General features: G+C 50.1%; 1 protein-coding gene across 1 annotated transcript in view; it reads left to right on the top strand.

Moving 5' to 3' along the window:
- The window catches only part of NELFB (negative elongation factor complex member B), a 411,812-nt gene that overhangs the window by 113,013 nt on the left and 275,426 nt on the right, over positions 1 to 23,373 (top strand). The window lies entirely within an intron of this gene.

Below are 23,373 nucleotides of genomic sequence, written 5' to 3'. Positions count from 1 at the left end.
GATGGCCCCCATATTGGACTTCCTACCGGACGACAAGAGGTCCGAGGCCCTGGAAATACTTCAAGAAGGCGAGGTGGCGTCGGACCAAGCCATAGCGGTGGCAACCGATATTGCCGATACCGGGTTCCGCCAGCTGGGCAACGGAGTTTGCCTACGACGACAGGGTTGGCTCCGGGCGACCGACTTCCTTCAGGACGTCCAGACCAGGGTGTTGGGCATGCCGTTCGACGGCAGCAACTTGTTCGGGAAGGCGGTGGACGAATCCCTCCAAGCCATAAAGACGGACACGGAGACAGCCCGCGCCCTAGGAGCCCTTCAGCAACGACGGCCCTTTCGGAGCTCCGGAGGCAGACAGGGGGCCTCCAAGGGATCCAGCGGTCTCTCGTTCTCCTACCGCCAGGCGGCACGCTCCTCGTCTCAGGAGGCCTACAGGGGTCGCGGCAAGCAGGGAGCGCCTCGCCGCCGTCGGCAAGGTGGCCAGGGCGGCAAGGCCACCACCTCCAAGCAGGACTGAACTGGCCGTGGCCTCGGGCCCCCACCGAAGCACCCCGGTGGGAGGCCGGCTGACTAAGTTCGTAGGCGTGTGGAAGTCCATCTCCACCGACCGTTGGGTGCTGGATACCCTGGCAAGAGGACACTCTATCGAATTCCTGAAGAAGTGCCCACATGTTCCACCTGTGGCCAGGAAGGAAAATCACGTCCCGCAGCTGCTGTTGAAAGTACGGGCGATGCTCAGGAAAGGCACCATCGAGCTCGTCCCGAAGAGGCTCCAGGGCTCCGGGGTGTACTCAAGGTACTTCCTCGTCAGGAAGAAGACGGGCGGCTGGCGCCCCATCCTGGACCTTCGTCGTTTGAACAAATACATCAGGTCACAAAAGTTCAGAATGGTCACCCTCCAGCACGTGCTGGGACAGCTGGAGGAAGGTGACTCTCTATCGTCGTTGGACCTGGAGGATGCATACTTCCACGTTCCCATCCTCAAAAGTCACCGAAAGTTCCTCAGGTTCATCGTCCAGGGACGCCACTACCAATTCAGAGCACTGCCGTTCGGATTGAAGTCGGCCCCCAGGGTCTTTACCAAGTGCCTAGCACCGGTGGCGGCGCGGCTGCGCCTGCAGGGGATTCACGTCTACCCCTACCTGGACGACTGGCTCATCTGCTCAAGGACGAGGGAACTCGCCGTCGAACACACTGCGAGGACCGTCCAGCTACTCACAAACCTGGGATTCTCAATAAATTACCCGAAGTCCCACCTGGTGCCGTCGCAGGTGGCCCTGTTTCTGGGAGCGAAGCTCGATACAGTGAGGCGCCTGGCGGCACCGTCGGAAGGGTGAGGCCCATCAAGTCCCTCCTGGGGATGATGTCCTCTTGCATCTACCTGGTGCGCCTCTGCAGACTACGGATGCGCCCTCTTCAAGAATTTCTCGACGCCCGTTGGATGCAGGCGACGGGCACCTTCGAAGACGGGGTCCCCCTCAACGAGGTGTTCCGGCGGGCGATTCAGTGGTGGGGCGTTCGAGCGCACCTCACGGCGGGCAAGGACTTTCAGACGCCGGCGTACCAGGAGACGGTGACGACGGACGCTTCCCTGGAGGGTTGGGGCGCCCACACTGGAGATCTCCACGCAAGAGGCCTCTGGCTCCCGGAGGAGAAGCTCCTGCACATCAACATCCTGGAACTCCGAGCCGTGTTCTGGGCTCTCAAATCGTTCCTCCCGTCACTCAAGGGCAAGGTGGTGCGGATCTTCACGGACAACACCACGACAATGTTTTACATACGGAAGCAGGGAGGCACCAGATCCCCAGCCCTATCCAAGGAGGCACAGGATCTGTGGAACTGGGCGGTCGCGCAGGGGATGTTCCTGGTTTCCTTCCACCTGGCAGAAGAAAGAAACACCATCGCCGACTCGCTCAGCAGGGAGCTGCGCGCGTGTCACGAGTAGGAGCTGCGCCAGGATCAGGTGGATCAACTCTTCCGACGATGGGGCAAACCCCAAATCGACCTGTTCGCAACAGCGACGAACTCGAAGTGCCAGAGATTCGCCAGCAGGTTTCCCCAGCCGAGAAGCATGGGCGATGCGTTCTCGTTCCCCTGGGACAGCCTATACCTGTATGCGTTCCCTCCGTTGCCGTTGCTGCTTCGACTCATCAACCAGCTCAAGAGGTCCCGGTGCAGGATGATCCTCGTCGCACCGGCGTGGCTGAGGCAGATCTGGTTCCCGGACCTTCTGGACTTGTCAACGTCCCCACCCATCAAGCTGTCGGCGGACGCGGATCTTCTCTCCAGAGAAGGAGGCGCCATCTTCCACCATGACCCGGCGTCGCTGAACCTGCAGGCTTGGCTCCTGCAGCGCTAGAGTTTGGAGGGTACGATATACCAGCCAACTGCAGAGAGGTTCTTGCAAAGGTCAGGGCGTCCTCGACTCTCAAATACTATGTCACAAGTGGAAGAGGTTCTCTATCTGGTGCCGAGCACAGAAGATCAACCCCCTACGGATTACGGCCCCTCAAGTGCTGCCGTACCTGCTATCGCTGGCAAAGGCTGGGCTAGCCCATGCCTCCATTAAGATTCATCTGGCGGCGATCTCCAGATATACCAGAACCACAGGACGGACGTCCCTGTGGTCCCATCGACTGGTAAGAGTTTATGAAAGGACTGTTCCGTTCGTTCCCGCCGGTGAAGGCCCCGGCCCCGGCGTGGGAACTTAATGTGGTGCTGACCAGGCTTATAGGGCCCCCATTCGAGCTGATGCACTCCGCAACGATGAAGTTTGCGTCGTGGAAGACTGCATTCCTGGTGGCCATTACCTCCGCACGACGAGTGGGAGAGATCCAGGCCCTATCCTGCAAAGCACCGTACTTGACTTTCCATGCCTCGAGGGTGGTGCTTAGGACACACCCCTCCTTTATGCCCAAGGTGCCGTCGGACTTCCATCTTAACGAGCCCCTGGTGTTACCTGTTTTCTTCCCGTCTCCTTCGTTGCCGGCCGAGAGGACTTTGCACTCGCTGGATGTGGCTAGAGCGCTGAAGTTCTACGTGGACCGCACAAAGAGTTTTCGGAGGACATCACAGCTGTTTGTGAACTTTGGACCTGTGAATCAAGGGAAGGCTCTCTCGAAGTCTTCTATTTCCAGATGGCTCTCCGGCTGCATAATGCACTGCCACCGGTTGGCTAACCGACTGCTGCCAGGCCGTCCGAGAGCCCATTCGACCAGAGCGATCGCTGCTACTACGGCGTTCCTATCTGGTGTGCCCCTGCTGGACATCTGCAGGGCTGCTACGTGGAGGTCGACGCACACCTTCACGAGATTCTACTGCGTCGATCGGGATTCCAGGGAGGAGTCCAGGGTCGGTCAAGCAGTGCTGCGCAACCTGTTCGCTTAATGTGAGCCTGGTGAGGAGGTAAGAGATGCTTAATGTTGAGTTGTTGTATTGCTTAATGTTGAGCCTTTTGCCACCTCCCGTGGTTGTGCATGTGTGTACTGCTATGTATTCTTATATTCATGAGCATGTGCTGGAGAAGGAACAAGTTACTTATGTAACTGTTGTTCTCCAGCATGGGTCTGGCATGGATTCACATGCGAACCCTCCCGCCTACCCCTCTGCGGCTCTTCACTTGGTCATACTGCCACTTCACGTGCTGCCAAATCTGAAGATGGCTGCCAGAGGCGGGGCTTAGGGAGATGGCAGTCATTGGCTGTGGTCAGTATGACGCAGAGATCAGGGATTGGTTACTACTACGAAAGACAGATCAGAAACGAAACTGATACTGATTTTTCTGTACCGAGGATTCCCAGCCTGACGACGGGGAATATATTCATGAGCATGTGAATCCATGCCAGACCCATGCTGGAGAACAACAGTTACAGGTAAGTAACTTGTTCCTTATGATACATATACACAAGGCATTACAGTGTTACAGTATAGTGGAGGGGCGGGCTAGGGCAGCCTAGGTGAGGCTAATACAACGGTGCAAATTAGTGGTCAGTTAAGTTAAGCAGGTTAATATATTTGTTTCTGAAGTGTAAGTATGGTTGATCTGCTCTAAGGTCGTGTGGCAGGGAGGTCCAAAGTTTGGACGCCTTCACGGGAAAGCTATTACCGCCAATCCTGGTCAGTCTGAATCTCGGTACCACAAGGCAATTAGCATTGCCGGCTCTCATGGGTCTGATAGACATTCTTCTATCTAGTCTGTCTATGAGGTAGCTAGGGGCAGCATTGTTTAGTGCTTTGTGGGTCAGGGATACCATTTTTAGAAGAATTTTGTTGTGGGTAGAGAGCCACTTATATTGGTGTCTGATGGTAGAGATGGGTTCTCTTTTATTCACTCCTAATGCAGATCTTAAGGCGTTATTTTGAAGTGTTTGTAGCCTCTGGATAATAGCTTTAGCGCCACTGTATAGAGCATTACAGTAATCTAGCATAGAGAGAATCCATGCTCTAGCCAGGATCATACAACTGTTATTAGAGAGGAATGGCTTGCCTACCCTAATAAGATTACAAGTGTAGTCTCTGGTGGAGGCCAGAGATTTCACTTGTTTGTCATAGGACATGGTAGAATCAAGGTAAAAGCCAAGGGTTTTTACCTCCTTGGCTACCGTAATGATGTTACCATCGATAGTGAATGAAGAATATTCATGGCCTAGTTTATGAAGGTTAGGGTGGGTGCCCAAGATTATCAACTGTTTTATCATTCAGGCATAGGCCGTGAGTGGCCATCCATGCCTGGATGATGAGATACACTCTATTCACCAATGCTGAATCCTTGCCATAATCCCCAGAAAGTGGGAGGAGAATCTGAGTATCATCTGCATAATTAGTGTAGGTGATACCCAGAAGGTCCAGATCATCGAACAAGGGTTTGGTGAAATATATTTTATAGAGTGGGGGAGACACAGGAGCCCTGGGGTACACCGCATGTGATAGGGACAGGGTCCACTGCGGTCTATGGGGAGAAGACCCTCCTAGTTCTATCACTCACATAGTTCTATTGGGTGTCATCGGTGTAACTTGTGAACTGGACACCCATGGTTTTAAGCATATCACATAAAAGTTTGGAGAAGATGTTAAAGTAGCAGTGATAAACACGAACCTTGCGGGACGCCGCATGTCAGCAATGTTTTCAGAGAACTATAGTTGCCTTTTACCACCGTGGCCATTCTTGGGCCCGAGAAAGACTTAAGCCAGTTTATGGCTTATGAAGAGCATTGACCCGTCGTTCTTAGTCTTTCGGCCAGGATCTCATGATCTATGAGATCAAATGCAGAGGAAAGATCAAGCAGCATCAATAAAGCCGGTTTTCCTTTTTCGATGATATTAGCGATATTAGGCTGGAGATCCAAAAGCGCAGTCTCTGTTCCATGTTTGGCTCTAAACCCAGATTGTTCACTTGCCAGCAATTTGTTAATGTCCAAAAACTTCTGGTACTGGATGTATGCGATCTTATCAATAATTTTGAGTAAGAACGGCACATTGGTTATTGGCCTGTAATTACCTGTTATTGCTGGGTCTAGGTTTTCCTTTTTCAGGAGCGGAGTAATCCAGGCTTCCTTGAGGTTTGCAGGGACATGAGCCTCTTCGAAAAGATTGGTTGACAAATTGTACTACCCAGGGAGCTAGGGTGTCTGCATACTCCTTGAATAGGTTGGCAGGGGACATGTCTCCCTGGCAGGAAGATGGTCAAAGTTTCTGTATAACCTCTAGTACCTCTTCAAGGGTCACTTTTTCAAAAGAGAAGAGATTTGGATGATGGTCCAAAGGGTCATTTTTGTCTATCGATGTGGCTAGGAGAAATTCCTTGTGTTCTACAGAAGGTTTTTCTGTATTTCAATGGCCTGTTGGTGTTTGTGGATTTTATCCGAAAAACCCACATGGATGTCTTGACACCACTTATCACTTTCTTGGGCAGAGAGGATAGAAGGAGGGTCTTTTATTTCTTTAAGAATCGGAAAAAAATCTTTTGATTGTGATTTAGCTTGCATAATTCTACTATTAAGGTGATCTGATTTTGTTTGGAAGATGAGCAGTTTATAGGCTTTAACTGCTTGTTTATAGCGTTCCAGTGTAGACTCAGATTGATCTTTCCTCCAAAGACGCTCAGCTTTGCGCTTGGTTCTTCTGTCTTCAAGAATGTTGCCAGAGAACCATTTGTCTAGTGGGGTAGATTTATTGTTTTTTTGGGATTTAAGAGGAGCCAATTCATCAAATGCCTGGTTAGTAGCCTTTCTAAAGGCCTGAGTGAATGTGTCTAATGGTATATATTGGTTTAATGAGGGCAGAAGAGGACTGACCTTAACTTTGAAATTATCGCTGGTTATGGCCTTTTTATTATGCCATGATACCTCTGGTGTGGTTTTACTGGCAGGCTGCATCTGTCTGTTAACAGAATGGCAACAAAAGTTGACCATATAGTGGTCAGACCACGCACATTTAAGAATAGAAGTAATTGTTAACTTTTGGTTTTTAGCAAGAATCCAGTCAAGAATATTGCCAGCATTATGTGTGGGTTTGCGAACCATTTGTTGAAAGTTAATGGCTTCAAGTGATGTAATAAGTTCCTTTGCTGTGGTGTCCTGAGGCTTGTTGTCCCATACATTCATGTCACTAAGGACAACAATAGGGGTAGTTTCTTTAGAAATGTTACCAATGTTTGCCTTTAGGTGTTCATCGAACTTAGGGGTACTGCTGGGAGGACGATATAGCAATAGGAAACTTATGGAAATTGTGTGATTAACTTTAAGTTTAACATGAAGGGATTCACAACATTCCAAATCAGGTGTACTAGAGGTATACATCTCAAGATCCTTCCTGAAAATAATGGCCACGCCCTCTCCTCTCCCCACAGCCCTGTCTACATGGAGCATGCTGTAATTAGATGGAATTGCTAGCGATATCGTATGGCATGTAGACAGTCATCCAAGTTTCTGTTAAGAATAGGATATCTATATTTCTCTCAGTAATCATGTCTGCTATTTCCAAGGCATGTTTTACCATAGAGCGGGTATTTAGTAAGCAACAATGAAGATTATCATTATCCTTAATGGAAATGACATTTAAGGCAGGTTCCTCAGTATCCAGAAGGACATCGGGAAGTACGAGACTAATACCTTTCTTGGTGAAATTAGGGTTCCTAGTGATATGCCTCGAAGGTGCTACCATTTCTTTACCGTCCCGTGGGGAAGAGCAAGCAACTTTAGGTTCCTTAGAGCCAAAGTACGTACTGAGATTGGGCAGTTGAGCTAGTTCAGTATTATTTCCTTCGAGTGGGGAAAGAGGGGGAGCCACAATAGGCTGGTTTGGTGTGTTTACTAAATAGGGGTCAGCGCTCGCTGGCTGGTCCGTATTGTCACCTGCATACTGTATGTTTAGTGCAGCAATGCGAGCATGGGTTTTTGCCCGGGTAGCTTCCATTTGAATTCTTGGTTCCTCCTGAGCACGTTGCATTATATGTAGAATTACAGCAATACCCATATCAGGGGTATGTAAGAGTAAAGAGAAGGGGAACTTACCCGGAATCTTCCTCGGACTGTCCCTGACGCACTGGCGCTGACGTGCCTGTCGTGGGAAAAAATACGTGCTAGAACTAGAAGTTCGCAGGGACTTGTAGTTCTAAGGCAACAAGGCAACCTGAAAGATGAAGCAGAAAAGGTGTTACATTGTCTCGACGTCATCAGAGCACTGAGATTCTACCTTCAGAGGACTAGGAGATTCTGCAAATCACATGACCCGTTTATTACTTTTGCCAGATCAAAACCAGGGTGGCTGGCCTCAATGGCTTCGATAGCTCGGTGGATGGTTATGGCCATCCAGGAAGCCTATGAAGTGCAACGCATACAGCTACCAGCAAAAATGCACGCTTATGCGGTCAGAGTCAAGGCAACAGCATAAGCCTTCCAAAGACATGTGCCATGGCAGACAATCAGCAGGGCAGACACTTGGGCTACCCCCTCTGCCTTCTGCAAGCATTATTGCTTGGACGCCAGTGCTAGATCAGACGCGGCTTTCGGTCCAAGCGGTCATGAAAAATGTGTTTTCCTTGGAGTTGCATCGTCTCTCCTCCCCAGGGCTTCAATCAGTGATAATCGCCCATATAGTATGGAGGAAATGGGATGGGCGGCAGACTAATTTTTAAATTCCTCACCGTAGTGACTGTCCTAGTCCATAGTCCCCTTTCCTCCATATGACCCACCATCCTCCCCCTTACAAAAAGGTGCGTCATTAGTGTAAGGAAGGCATGGTATTAACAGTAAGACAGACACAAGTGACCACAGTTCAAGGGTGTTTATTGACCTTTAAATGAACGTGTTTGAAAAAACGCCTATCTAATACTAAATCTAAAGATGGGAGCAATCTACGACCATCAGATAATAATAACGCAGTTCTAGTGATGTCTTGTCAAAATAAAAGGGTCTATACTAATAAACCTATTGCAAATCCTAACCTCTAAATACAAATAGTGTGAGAAACAATGTTATGCAAAAGAAAAGTGTTAAAGATGTGCCGGGATAATCGGGCCGTTGGCTTGCCTTCCCCACGTTTTCAGCACGGGACAAGGCGGTACGCTCAAGCTTAGCAGTCTCTGGCTTCTCAGGCACAAGGGTGCAGTTTAGGCTTTCTGTGCCCAAGTCTCTTTGCCTTTCAAAGTCTCTTCTTTCAGAGGGCCTGATGCGACAAATAAACAAGTTATTTTCCTCTCAGAAGTTCACACATACTCCACTTTTCAGGTGACTCATTATTCACCTCGGATCCCCCTGAGCCGGGCTCAGGTCCGGTTTAACACAAAGTTTAATCGGTCTCCGTCTGCCGGGGTAAGACCAATTTAATTCTCTTTAACACAAATCTTATTTTATCCCAAAAAACTTTTCATTGTTCTCCCTCGTTTGGGCTCGGACCAACTTAATTCACTTTGTCATCAATTCGTTAGGCAATGTCAACATCCAAGACTTTCGATTGTGCATGGGACTTTGCTTGACCCACACAGGACCACTTCAATGCACAGTTCTTTACCACTCTTGCACCTTTCTCCACTCTTAGTTGAATACCTTACAGAGACCTTCGAATGAGCATGCACGTGGTGCCGGACCACTCTGTCAAATGTATTGTATCTTAGTTTCAAAGTTCGACCACACATCTGTTGTTCGCGTTGGTTATCACATGCATTTTAACACACTGTCCACTTCAGCGCTCACCATACAATGTTGCTGCTATCAACCTTGGCTTCAGCAAAGACCCGTCTGGTATCAGTCTCCCCAACACACCGGCTGTGTTGATTTCATTGGTACTGCTTTGTTGTAGGAGCCAAGGCCAGTACATGGCGGCAGGCGATTCTCCCCGCCTTGATTATCGACGCTGGAGGGCCCTGGTTACCTACGACACACAATACAGCCTTGTTTTCTGGTCTTAGGCCTTCTAGTCTCGCGGGTTCATGAAAGTAACGGTTCCTTGTCGAAAAGGTCAAGGGCACTTCCCTCTTTGCGATCCCTTTCTGTTTTGCAGTCTTTCTCCTCTTGTTAAACTGCCATCTTGGAACTGCTGCTTCCTCGTGTGTTTTTCCTTGCTCAGAGTGTGCGCTCGTGCTCCACCTTTTATCCGTGTGGGGAAGTGTAATATAGTGAGCTGTCTGTGAGAAAGTGTTAGTGTTGTAAAGGGGGATGGGAGATGCTGAGTTCCTAAGTATCCTACCTGGTAGGATGGGATAAAGGCGTTACAGGGAAGGGGATATTGCGTCTCGCCATCCGGCATCCCACTCCTCGAAGACCCCTCACCCAGGTGAACCTCCCGCACTGGTCCACCCCCAGGAACTGGATCCAAAAGTGATGGCTGTGTCCTGGCCACCTGGATGACAGATCCCCAGAGACTAGCAGGTGACACCTTCAGGTTTCTCACATTAGGCATTTATAATATAGCCGACGCGTCAAAGGGGACTGAGGTGTGGCGCCAGTGGGCGGAGTTAAGGAAGTGCATGCTCCCGGGGCCACGCCCCGTGTGCAACTTAATTTAAAAGGGGAAAGACCTATATTTTTTTCTGGTTAAAAAGGTTTAGTTACCGTCCCTAACGAGGGATGACCGTACAGTATGGAAGAAAGGGGACTATGGACTAGGCGTACGTTAGTCACTACAGTGAGTAAACGATGATTTCTATGGGGTGATCCTCATGTCTCCTTAGGGCCCTCCTAGTCTCAGTACTGTCTAGCTTTGACGTGGGAGCCATCGGCAGCACTCCTTTTGATCTCATTCTTGTCAGTACTGGTGGGGGGGTGGGGAGGTATGCAAATGCCCTTGTCTTTTCCTGGTCATATTTTGGTCAGTCACTAAATGGGTACAGGAGGGAGTATTACAATACATGACAGTAGTACTCTTGGGTTGGTTAGCTGGGGTTTGGGAAGAACTTTAGCCTTCAAGGGCAAATGTGTGATGGTGTTCCATCATGGAACCGGAGTCTGCATCCCCATGGTGGAGATAGCTCAGCGGGTTGGGCGGTGCTGCGATCTGAGTGTGATCCACAGGTTCGAATCCCAGCAAGGCCAACTCAGCCTTTCATCCTTCCGAGGTTGATATGAGTACCAATTTGGGTTGCGTGATATTGTATGTAAATGTGTGCTCTGTAAAGCGCTTTGGATAAAGGCGCTATGTAAATAACACATCATCATTATATACCAGAGCACATCATCAGCATATAGAGAAATCATTTCGGGTGTTGACCCCTCTGAGAGTGTTTCAGTCTAATGTAGTCTGTTAGCGGCTCCATAATGAGAGCAAAAGTAAAGGAGATGGGGATACTGAGGTGTATGAGCTCAGATAACTGTCTCTTAGTGCGCATCCTGGCACTAGGTGATATATATAGCAGTCGAATACCTTGAATAAAATTGGGCCTGAAGCCACATTTCCGCTATACAATAAACAAAAATTGCCAGCACACCATATCAAAGGCTTTCTGCACGTCAATCCATACAGTTGCTGCTCGAGCCGAGGGGTTGATATGCACTATAACATTAAACAGCCTAAGAGTGTTCAATGTCGTGGAGCGGTCGTGGATAAAGCCTGCTTTATATCAGCCAATGTTTTTCTCTCTGGGTTATGTGCATAAAGTGTCTCCAATCCACAGAGTTCAGACTCGGCGGCCACAATATATTTCCTTTCAACCTTCAATACAGCCATCTCGTTGGACATGGTGACACACACTTCTCATATAGGCTTTGAAAGCCTGCCAGACTGTACTCATGAAGGCAACTGAACCTATGTTCTGGCTGAAATATAGTTGGACACTGTCACGCCCCGTTGTGTGGAATATAAAGTCCTGCAGTGCCTGTGGTTTAAATTTCCAGTGGCGGAGTGAGTGTGACGTTTGCCCGACTGCCCGTTTAAGGATCACCAGGGAGTGATCTGAATATGTGCGAAGGAGAATATCTATTGTCAAAACATTATGTAGGATGGATGGCCATATGAGGCACAAGTCAATTCTGGATGACGAACTGAGGAATATTATGTATAAGCACGGACGGTGTGTAAGATTCTGCATGTATCGTTGAGCCCTATGTCATACATCCTTTGCTTGATAGTAAGAGTTGGTATGGTCGGGGCCCTAGTGATGTATCCAGTGTGGTCAAGTGCAAAGTCCAGAATAATATTGAAATCTCTGCCCCTTATGATTGGGATCTCTGGGTAGGGTGGGACAATGGCATCATATTTCCGTAGAAGTGTGGGGCCATCAGTTTTGGGGCCGTAAGTATTGATGAGCATTGGCTCTCCTTTGAAGAGCATACCATGTACGACGACATAGCAGCCGAAGTAGTGTGAATTGCAGTGACTTGTGTATAATTGTCATGACCACTCTAGCTCGCGTTGAGTAGGAGGTGTAATACCTTTGCTTTCCCCAGGCCCCAGCGAATCTTGTGTTAATGGTTGGTCTAGCATGTCTCTTGTAAAAAGATAATATTGCCCTTATGCCTGTCTACATTAGCCTGAAATTTCGGGGCCTTCACAGGTTTACCCAGGTGCCTCACGTTCCAGCTCAATACGGTCATAGATGTGGTATTGCGTGCTAGAATCACTCATACAGTGTAGCTGCTGAGTGCAACTCAGCCCGCGTAGCCAACTCTGCTATAATATGTGTCATAGTTGCTATCCAAGCAATTAAAATGTTCCCCTGTACCCCATGTCATCCAACCCTCCATGACCAGAATCCCCAATTTGGCGTTGTCCGCCCAAAATATCCCCAACATCAACATTAGACGATTAACAACCAGCAGTCGTGCATAGGTGCCACCCGCCGTGCTGATGCGTCCATTCGGTACAGCATTAGGCATGAGGATATTGGCCTTGATGTTGGTGGCCACTTCCTCGGTTAATGTAAACATAAATGTCTTGCCTTTGTGCTGCAAGCACAGTTTCGCTGGAAAAAGCATTGTATAGGGAACAAATTTGTCATGCAGGAGCTTCTTCACACATTTTCCGCTCTGCCTGCACTGCCGCTTAGACGTCTGGGTAGATGTGGATCCTGCTTGCTTCTCTCGGCTCGCGTTGTGCCTGTGAAAAAGGTATGTCGCGCTCTGTCATTAAAAATTGAGCCACAATTGACTGAGGCGGCGCTCCAGAAGTGTGGCGACAGTTTTTATTTTTTATTGTGTACGGTTTGAATTGAACCTTTACAAATTGTCATAAGAATGAGAAAAGGGCAAATACATATCGGACATAAACCATCAAGCACACATAATCAAATAAAAACATAAAAAACGAAGAAAAGGGAAAATTAAGATAAAATGGATACTTATTCAGAACAGTTCTTTCAAAAGGGCCCCAAGTCAAAATCTATTTTCCGATTAAACAACCTACTAAGCAGGCACATCATTTGAAATGTCACCAGGAGTGTACACATCAAACTTTACAACAAATTAAGGCTTTTAATAAAGACAGATAATGCTAAACCTTCATGTACATTTTGGATGTTTAAACATAGTTTCCATATTGTGGTCTCACTACAGCCTTCTTGATACTTTAGGAAGGGCATAATGGCATTAGTGATTCACATTCGAGGGCCAAGTGCTTTATAGTTTGTGTCAACGTTGCAGAATGTACACCAGCTCTCAGCATCTGTGATTAGGCTTCTCCTGAGCAAGATCTTCTTGGTCGGGAGCAAGTTCCAACGCAGCCTCACTAACAATCCCCTATGGTAACGATTAGGAAATTGGGTAAGTATAGTAGATAAGGATCCTCTGCGTTTATTCTCGTGAGACAGGCGAGTCATGGGTACATAGGAGTGGAATGCATCAGTTGTCTGAGCCCAATCCCGATCGAGCAAGGCCCTTTTGGTTTTGCTGGGTTGGTAGTTAGGGTCTCTAGATCAGAACCAATATCTAGAAGGATAGCTTCACATCTCTTACTCAAACGGGACAGGTAATTGGAATAGCCTTGTAAATCAACTGTACAATTTATGGCAGAACCAAGGCTCTGGTAGAGGGAGTCCGGGATAGGAGAGGCAAGTTTAGAAATTAACATTAAGAGCCTGCACTCGACCCTGGACCTAAAGGAAGTGATCCCAAGTTCAAACATGATCGCTGCTGATGGTACAGCATTCGGGATGCCGAGGATCCTTCTCCACAACCTGCCCTCAATCCTGTCTAATAGTTTAGGTTATTAGGCACGAATTTCTCTTAAACATAAGAGCAAGCCTAAGGGAGAATCTGCCAAATTTATGGTCTACCTTCATAATCCTTTGCAGCTGATCTTCTTTTTGCATCAGTATGTCCGAGCCCATTTTAAGGACTTTGTGGGCTCCAAAAAAGAACCCCAGATAGATAATACTGAAGCTGTTTTTTTTGTGTATTTTTTTTGTTTTTTTAAATTCCATTGTATTGGCATTTTGGTTATAGCAACATAGAACAGCATTAATACATTTCATTATAAATCCAATCCTGACCCCCCCCCCCCTTTCCACCCTGCTATGGATCCTCAAAGCCAAGTCTTCCAAAAGTTGGACACTTGCTGACATCTGTACACCTTCTAGGTACGCCCGAACACATGGCAAGTAAGTCTCTTACCTCTTTTCCCCCTTTGAGCCCCAAGGCCAGCAACCTTCCTCCTCCGCAGGGGGACCGTCTCCTTCCGGCCCCGCCTCAACCTCCCCTTTGAGCATACCGATCTTCCCGCCTGTATTTCTCAAAGAAGGGGAGCCACAGACCCTCAATGTTAGATCTGGCCTCCACCAAGAGGTGGGTCAGGTATTGTATATGGCCCTAATCTTAGAAACCCACTCCTTCTCCACCGGCATTCATGGATTCTTCCACATTTGGCAAGGCAGCATCTCGCTGCCACCAGCATAATGTGAAGCATATGGCTCTGGTCCCCTGCATGCTCTTCCTCCATGTTAACCACAAAAAGAACAAGCCATGGAGAGTGGTCACTCTGAATTCCATCAACCTCCTTTATCCAAGACAGGACCTCACTCCAATATTGCACCTTGGAACAGCCCCACCATATATGGTTATAATCCCCTTTTTCCCAGTGACATTTCCAACAATGCAGATCATATCCAGCCCTCATCCGAGCTATGCTCTCTGGGGGGTAATGCCATCTATGACAAGGTTCAGGGCCTGATGTCTGTACTGGAGTGATGCGGTAGAGCTATGGGCCCGCCTACACATTTGGGTCCCCAGTGTGTCCTCAGTATTCCTACCCAGGTCTTGACCCCATTTGATTGCCACGGATGTGGGTCCCTTGCAATTGCGAGGAGAAGAAATTTGTACAACCCAGCTATCAACCCTCTGGACCCCGACTGTGTGATCAAGAATCCTTCAAAGTCTGTCGGCTCCCTCTTGATATTTACCCCCACCTGTCATCAGAGAGAACGCCCCCCCTTCAATTGTACGAAGCGGAAGAGTGATGGTTTGCTCAGACCTAGGGCTTCCTCCAGTCCCCTCAGAAATATAAAAGCACCTCCTACCCATAGTTGTCCCGCCCTACTAAGCCCAGCCTCGTACCATGATTGAAATGCCAATGGTTCCTCAATCCCATCCTTGAGTGGGGGTGCCCAGGTGCAGTTCAGAGGGAAAGGCCACGTTGTGAGCCACCTATTCTCCCCTCCTGCCTTTCCGATCGACCACAATCCCTCCAGGACCGGGTGACACAACACTGCTCGGGATGCAGGTTTTGGGGACCCATAGCCATTCATCCAGCATGACCGGTGCCAGAACCTGGTTGTCCATTGCCACCCATTGTTTCCCTGACCCTGGGTTGAAGTGATCCACCAAGACTCGTAGCTGGGTCGCCTTGTAGTATGTCATTACATCCGGAAATTCCACCCCCCCCCCCTCTTCCTTTGGCCTAGTTGTCATATAGGAGCTCCTATGCTGCTTCCCTGCCCAGAGAAACCATAGCATGGTTTGTTTTACCTCATAGAGAAAGGACATGGGCACAGGCACGGGGAGCATTTGGAACAAGAACAAAAATTTGGGGAGAACCACTATCTTTATAGAGATCAGGCACGCCATCCAGGACCATCCCATGCACGCCCATCTCTCCATGGTCTCCATGTCTTGTTTCACAGCTGACCAAAGGGGGAGGAAGTTACCAGGAAAGAGATCCTTAGAATGCCGTGTCACCTGTATCCCCAGATAGCGGAACATTTTCTCCTGCACCCAGAATGGGAGTCCGGCCACATATTCCCTTTCGTCGACCGATATCCTTCTAAGTGGAAACCCCACCGATTTCCCCAGCTTCACTTTGAAGCTCGACAACTTCCCATAGCGTTCCAAACTCTCCAACACATGGGGGACCGACTGAGACAGGGTGGTGACATACAGCAAGGCGTGCACCCTCCACCTCCTTGCCACCCTTTGCCCCCGTCTCCCCCCTGCACCACCCGAAGGATGAGACTGAACCGGACACAGCGACTTCGCGTAAGGGGACCTCCCGTCTCCGCCTCCCATATCTTACATGCCGGATGAGATAGGCTTGTGCCATTCGATGAGGAGGAGGAGGAGGAGGAGGAGGATGATCTTCTCGGTCCTGGATGACATTTGGGACAAAGGTTTGTCTCTCATGAAGAACCCTTCCACGGCCCTGGCGAAGAGGGATCGCCTTGAAAAGAAGTACAGGTTGCCGGACTCTGCGCCCAAGTGCTTGCGGGCTCAACCATCCCCGGACTCTATGGTGTCAGCGGTGGCCAAGAAGAAGTCCTTGGGTGCTTCTTTCTCAGCAGCCTCCACCCCGTCTGCCAGCGAGGGCAAGAAGTTGGATGCCATGGGACAGCGGGTCATCTATTCTGCGGTAACGACCATCAAGGCCGCCCCACGCCCTTGCCATCGTAGCATGCTGCGATCGGGAGTTGTGGTTCAAGATCTCTCCTATCCTACTTCCTCCCCGACGACAAGAGGTCGTAAGCGCTGGAGATTCTGCAGGAAGGCGAAGTGGCGTCGGACCACACCATAACAGTGACCACGAACATTGCCGCCTCAGGGTTCTGCCAAATGGACAACTGCATTTGCCTTCGTAGTCGTGGCTGGCTCAAGGCCGCCAACTTTCTTCATGATGTTCAGTCGAAGGTGCTGGACATGCTCTTCGACCGGGACAATTTCTTCGGGAAGGCTGTGGATGAGTCTCTGAGCCATAAAGACGGACACGGAGACGGCGCATGCTTTGGGCACTCTTCAGCAACGGAGACCGTCCTTTCAAAGTCCCAAGGATCCTCCAAGGGGTTTGGTGGGAGCTCCTCTTTTTAACGCCAACCCTTCCGCTCTTCGGCCCAGGAGACCAACAGAGGCCGCTCTAAGAACTTCGGAGGAGGAAGTTTTCATCGTCAGGGTCCCCAAGGCGGCCGTTGGACATCCAAGCAGGATTGAATCGACCGTGGTGTCGGGCCCCCACCCGTGCACCCCGGAGGGAGGCCGGCTGGCAAACTTTGTCAGCGTGTGGAAGACCATCTCCACCGACCGTCGGGTGCTGGACGCTCTCGCCCACGGACACACCCTGGAATTTCGACTGAAGTGTCCCCAAATACCACCGGTGGCCCGGCAGGAAAACCACGTCCCTCAGCTGCTGCTGGAGGTGAGAGCCGTGTTAAGGAAAGGCACGATGGAGCTCGTCCCAGAGGAGCTCCGGGGCTCCAGAGTGTACTCAAGGTACTTCCTCATGAAAAAGCAGACCGGAGGCTGGAGGCCCATCCTCGACGTTCGTCGACTAAACAAGTACATCAAGTCCCAAAAATTCCGGATGGTCACTCTTCAGCACATGCCCAGACAGCTGGAAGAGGGGGACTTCCTGTCGTCGCTGGACTTGGAGGATGCGTACTTCCACATCCCCATTCACAAGGGGCACAGCAAGTTCCTGCGATTCGTGGTTCAGGGAAAGCACTATCAATTCAATGCCCTTCCCTTCCGATTGAAGTCTGTGCCAAGGGTTTTTCACAAAGTGCCTGGCGCTGGTGGCGGCACAGCTGGTACTGCGGGGGATCCACGTCTACCCTTACTTGGACAACTAGCTCATCCGAGCCAGTTCGAAAGACATCGCTGTCGAACACACGGCGAGCACCGTGCGACTACTGATGGAGCTTGGGTTCTCGGTGAACTATGCAAAGTCCTGCTTAACTCCATTGCAGGACGCACTTTTTCTGGGATCCCGACTCAACACGGTGTCATGTCTGGCGTCTCGGTTGGAGGAGAGGATAGCAGCAATTCTGGGCAAGGTACAGAGGCTATTGGCACTGAAGGTCACCACAGTGAGGACCATCAAGTTGTCATGCATCTACCTCGCCCGGCTATGCAGGCTGCGGATGCAACCCCTACAGGAGTTCCTCGACGCCCGTTGGATACAAGTGTCAGGAAGCTTCCAGAACAAGATCACGCTCGACGAGAGCTTTTGTTGGGCGATACGGTGGTGGGGAGTTGGCATGCATCTGTCCGGAGGCGTGGATTTCCAGACCCCACCGCACCAGAAGACAGTCACGACGGATGCTTCTCTGGAAGGCTGGGGAGCTCACACCAGAAGTCTCCACGCAAGTGACCTGTGGCTACCGGAGGAGAAAACGTTGCACATCAATGTGTTGGAGCTGTGGGCAGTGTTTTGGTCCCTCAAGTCTTTCCTTCCATTCCTCAAGGGCACGGTGGTGCGGGTCTTCACGGTCAATACCACCACATTGTTTTACATCAGGAAGCAGGGGGGCAACCGGATCCCCCGGCGCTCCCAAAGAAGCGTAGGACCTGTGGCGCTGGGCCATCGCCCAGGGGATGTTCCTTATCCCGTTTCACCTGGCAGGAGTGAAGAACACTGTCGCCGACTCCCTCAGCAGGGAGCTGCACTCTTGCCACGAGTGGGAGCTTCGGCAGGTCCAAGTAGATCACCTATTGCGCAGATGGGGCAATTCCCAGATCGATCTATTTGCGACAGCGACGAACACCAAGTGTCTGAGGTTCGCCAGCAGGTTTCCCCAGCCGGGGAGCATTGGGGACACATTCTCATTCCCCTGGGATGACCTGTTTCTGTATGCATTCCCTCCGTTACAATTGCTTCTTCGACTAGTCAATCAACTCAGACGGTCCCAGTGCAGGATGATCCTCGTCGCCCCAGCGTGGCCAAGGCAGATATGGTACCCAGACCTTCTTGACATGCCGGCGTCCCCTCCAGTCAAGCTCCCGGTGGTCGCAGATCTCGCCAGTGAGGGAGGCGCAATTTTGCACCATGACCCAGCATCGCTGAACCTTGAAGGCCTGGATCCTGCAGCATTAGATTTCGAGGGTTACGATCTCCCAGTGGACTGCAAGGAGGTGCTTGCCAAGGCCAGAGCATCATCTACTCTTAAATGCTACAGACATAAATGGAAGAGATTCGGCGTTTGGTGCCGTGCACAGAAGATCGACCATCTATGAATCACGGCCCCGCAGGTGCTGCCATATTTGCTATCGTTGGCCAAAGCAGGACTGGCCTATGCCTCCATCTAGGTTCATGTGTCGGCTTTCTCCCGGCACATCAGATCTCCTCGACGGTCGTCGTTGGGGTCACACCGTCTGGTTAAGGAGTTTGTCAAAGGACTGTTCCGCTAGTTCCCGCCGGGGAAGGCTCCAGCCCCAGCGTGGGAACTCAATGTGGTACTGACTAGGCTCATGGTCCCTCCATTAGAACTCGATGCAGACAATTCCACTGAAGTTCTTGTCGTGGAAGACAGTGTTCCTCGTGGCCATCACCTCTGCACGACGGGTGGGTGAGATACAGGCTCTCTCTTGTAAACCACCTTGACTTTCCACGAGATGAGGGTGGTGCTGCGGACGCACCCCTCCTTCATGCCCAAGGTGCTGTCAGACTTGCATCTAAACGAGCCCTTGATGTTGCCTGTGTTTTTTCTTATGCCTTTGTCGCTGGCTTAGAGCAGTTTTCACACGCTGGATGGGGCTAGAGCGCTTAAGTTGTACGTGGACCGCACAGAGGGTTTCCGGAAGACGTTGCAACTTTTTGTGAACTCTGGCACTGTAAACCACGGGAAGGCCCTCTCCAAGGCTTCCATTTCCAGGTGGCTCTCCGGCTGCATCACCCATTGTCACTGGTTGGCAAACCGACCATTGCCTGGCCGTACAAGAGCCCATTCAACCAGCGAGCGATCGCTGCAACTATGGCGTTCCTGTCTGGTGTGCCCTTGCTGGACATCTGCAGGGCTGCTACGTGGAGGTCGACGCACACCTTCACAAGATTCTACTGCATCAACAGGGATTCCAGGGAGGAGTCCAGAGTCGGCCAAGCAGTGATGCGCAACTTGTTCGCTTGAAGTTGAGCCTGGTGAGGAGGTAAGAGATGCTTATGTTGAGCCTTGCCACCCGCGGTGGTTGTGCATGTGTGTACTGCTATGCATTCTTTATTCATGAGCATGTGAATCCATGCCAGACCCCATGCTGGAGAAGGAACATGTTACTTACCTGTAACTGTTGTTCTCCAGCATGGGTCTGGCATGGATTCCCATGTGCAACCTCCCGTCTACCCCTCTGCGGCTCTTTTAAGTCCTACTGCCACTTTACGTGCTACCAAATCTGAAAATGGCTGCCAGAGGAGGGGCTTAGATAGAGGGCAGTCATTGGCTGGGGGCAGTATGACCCAGAGCTCAGTGATTGTTTATTAGGAGAAAGACTGTTCAGAAATGAAACTGAAACTTATTTCTTCTTTACCGAGGATTCCCAGCCTGACGGGGAATATTCATGAGCATGTGAATCCATGCCAGACCCATGCTGGAGAACAACAGTTACAGATAAGTAATTTGTTTCCTTGTAGGAATGTCGATGGTATCGTAGCTCACCCCATTATCTGATTAAACAACTTGGACATGTGCCCCGCCTTGAGGCTGTTTTTGATGGTTAACCCTTCAATGTCCCAAGATAAATTGCTACTTTCTGACTTATCCTTGTGAAAGCCAATATTTTAGTTTTCTTGGGGTTGATAATCAGACAATTTTCCTTGGCATAGCCAGCAAAAAGGCCTTTAGCAATCTCTTTAGGCTGACCTTAGTTTGATCAAAAATAAAGAAATTGTCGGCATAGACCAGCCAAGATATCTTCGACTGGCCAACCTTGGGTGGGATAAGGCCTCCATCTTCCAAACAATCGGCAACGTCAGACGTATACTGGTTAAAGAGCCAGGGGGTCAACACACAACCTTGCCTGACCCCCCCGGTGTGATTGAATTCTCCTAGTGAAATCACCTTTTTGGTTTAACCGCATTTGTATTCCACATTTTTCCTAGACCCCATTTACCAGTCTCAGAAGTCCTGTGGGCATGCCCCACCTAGCAAGTTTGGCCCATAGCTGATTCCAAAATCAAAAGCGGTTGGTAGGTCTACAGAGGCCGTGTAAGTGCAGCCCTTGGGCATCAGCCAGGCAGCTTCCTGAAACATTTAACCGCCAGGCCATTGATGTTATTAGACTGGCCTTGCGGAAACCAGTCTGATGGTAATTTAGGGGCTGTGCTGTCAAAACCCATTGTTCCAAATGGGTCTGAAGAAATGCAGAGAAAATCTTGCAGGAAATTGCCCAATAGTTTTTCGGATCGGACTTGCTACCGCATTTAAAAATCGGAACCACATAGGCAGTACTCCATGAGGGTGGTCTCATTCCCGTGCAAATAATATTGCTAAATTAAAAATAGAGCAGGTTAGCCCAGTTTAGTTGATCAGCCTTAAAGGTGTTATTGGTTAGGCCGTTGGGACCAGGGGCTTTCATTACTGAGTTGCCCAACATCGCATGACCTCTGACCGGAGGGGAAGGGTTTCAGCTCAGTGCTTGTTGCCATAGTTTTCATAAAATAATGATCCAAAATGCGTTGGCCAGCAATAGACAAGAGAACTGAGGTAGGTTGAGGGGACTTAAATGGAGCTGAAGATTTAATGGTAGTGTTGGTAATTTCCAGCTGAACATTTGCCGTGTACACCAAGTCCCTAATAGGCAGGTTGGCTGGGTTAAACGGGTTGTCTGGGTTTAAAGTTAATTGAGGGACTGCAAGCCCTGTAATTGTTTCCTCACAACGTCCCTGCAGCGGTTTCTCCACACTTATAGAAGGAGGGGAGAACCGGCACAATGATGACACCTGCGGAGTCTGAAACACCTGGCTATTAGGGCCAGGGTGGGAAACATTGTGGTGCAAACAACCTGATAGCAGATATGTTTCAGGACCCAGATGGGGCTCTTGGCCTGTCTGACTGTACAGGCCCCATCGCATGTTTACTAGCTGGATTTGTCAATAAAACCCAACGGTTCACAAGTACCACTCACGATAGGGTAGAAACAGCCGTGAGTAATTAAAGCAGGATCAGATGGTAACAGGTGGTGACAGAAGAAGAGAGATCCAACAAAGTACACCGTTCTTAATGGTGGCAGGAGGGTAAAACCAAAGTCAAGTATACCACAATAGTCGACAGGTTTAGAAATAGGTGACTAACCCAGATCAAAGGGAAAAGAAATCCCTGAAGACTCTGCGTATGCACTGTAGCAAGAAAGCCGTTAGTCCGAGTGCAGAACAATTAACAACGAGGCAGGCAAAGTTCTCACCCGAACGTGATGCCAGATCAAAAGGTGATAAAATCCCAACAGTCTCTGGCGACAGTGAGACATCTCCCGACAGAACCAGCAGTTATTTCTTTACAAGGTCTTCTTTCCATTTTGACTGCTGGGTGCCTGTTCAGGGACTTTGATTATACGGATATTATTAGGGCTGGAACGGTACTCCAAGTCATTGCACTTCGCCACCGCACGTTGCCTGCCATGGATCAATTCGGTGAGACTTGCCTTCAGTGCCATCAGGTCATCCTCTGTTGTGCTTATCCTGCCCTCTGCTTCCTAGATTCTAGTCGCCTCCTTGTCCAGCTTATTGCGCAATGTGCTGACGCTGGCAGTGATATTGTCTAGTTTGCTGTTGATTGATGTGAAACCAGTTTGCATATTATCGAGAAGCGGCTTAATGTTGAATGTCTTGGGGTCTGTGGGTGTTTGTCGCTCTCAGCACTGGCACCCCCCCCCCCCGTGGTCTGGTATTGGGGGCTTGCTGCGTGACCGCATCCGTTTTCTCCTGTCACCCCCACTGCCCTTGGTCATGGTGCCAGTCGGAAAATCCAGGAGCGGTTAATGAGAATGTACTTTGAGCAGCAGGAGGGCGGGGGTCCAGCGCATGAGGGCAGCGTCTCACAATAGTTTGTGCTGGAGGATATATGCTGCCCAGCCCACCGTAGTGCATCTCTGTGAAGAGAGGATAAAAGGCAATACAATGGCTCACATACTACTCAGCATGCCGCCTGCCCTCTTGAGCGCCCGTGATGCAGGAAGGAGATCACCGACATGGCCCGCCTGCCGTTCAAATGTCGCCCGTTGCTCGGGGCAGTAGCAGAGGTCACAGTCAGGGGTGGACTGGCCTATAGGGAACTCTGGAGATCTCCCGGTGGGCCTCTGCACCCTGGGCCTCTTTTGTGGGGTATTTCCACATTTTGAGCTTGGTGAAAATGTGTCATATGGGGCCACTTTGAACATTATTTCCAGGGCCTCTTTTGGTCCCAGGTAATTATTTCCAGGGCCTCTTTTAGTTCCCAGCCCACCCCTGGTCACAGTGAGCTTTGGAGTCGGCAGGGCACAGTGTGTGCCTCAGCGTGTCCTGCGCCTGGCACACGGTGGAGCGAGTTCAGCAAGGCCAGACGCAGGACCAACGGTCATGCCCAGAGCGCGGGCCAGAAGGCGTGAGGCAGGCTCTGGCATTCCCAGCGCCAGGTGTGGTTCAGCCTCTCTCGCCCAAGCAATTGTGGTCCGGAGACTCAGCAGCATTATGGGCACTGTGGGGCAGGTGACGGATACAGGCTCGGAGCTAATTTAGCGTGCAGACATCGTGTAGGCTTCTCGGCAGCGCCCCCATAATCCTAATTCT

The sequence above is a fragment of the Ambystoma mexicanum genome, chromosome 8 (genome assembly GCF_040938575.1).
Source record: "Ambystoma mexicanum isolate Mex_15411 chromosome 8, UKY_AmexF1_1, whole genome shotgun sequence".
Classification (NCBI taxonomy): domain Eukaryota; kingdom Metazoa; phylum Chordata; class Amphibia; order Caudata; family Ambystomatidae; genus Ambystoma; species Ambystoma mexicanum.
The sequence above is the reverse complement of the archived record's forward strand: the minus strand, read 5'-3'. Positions and strand labels throughout refer to the sequence as shown.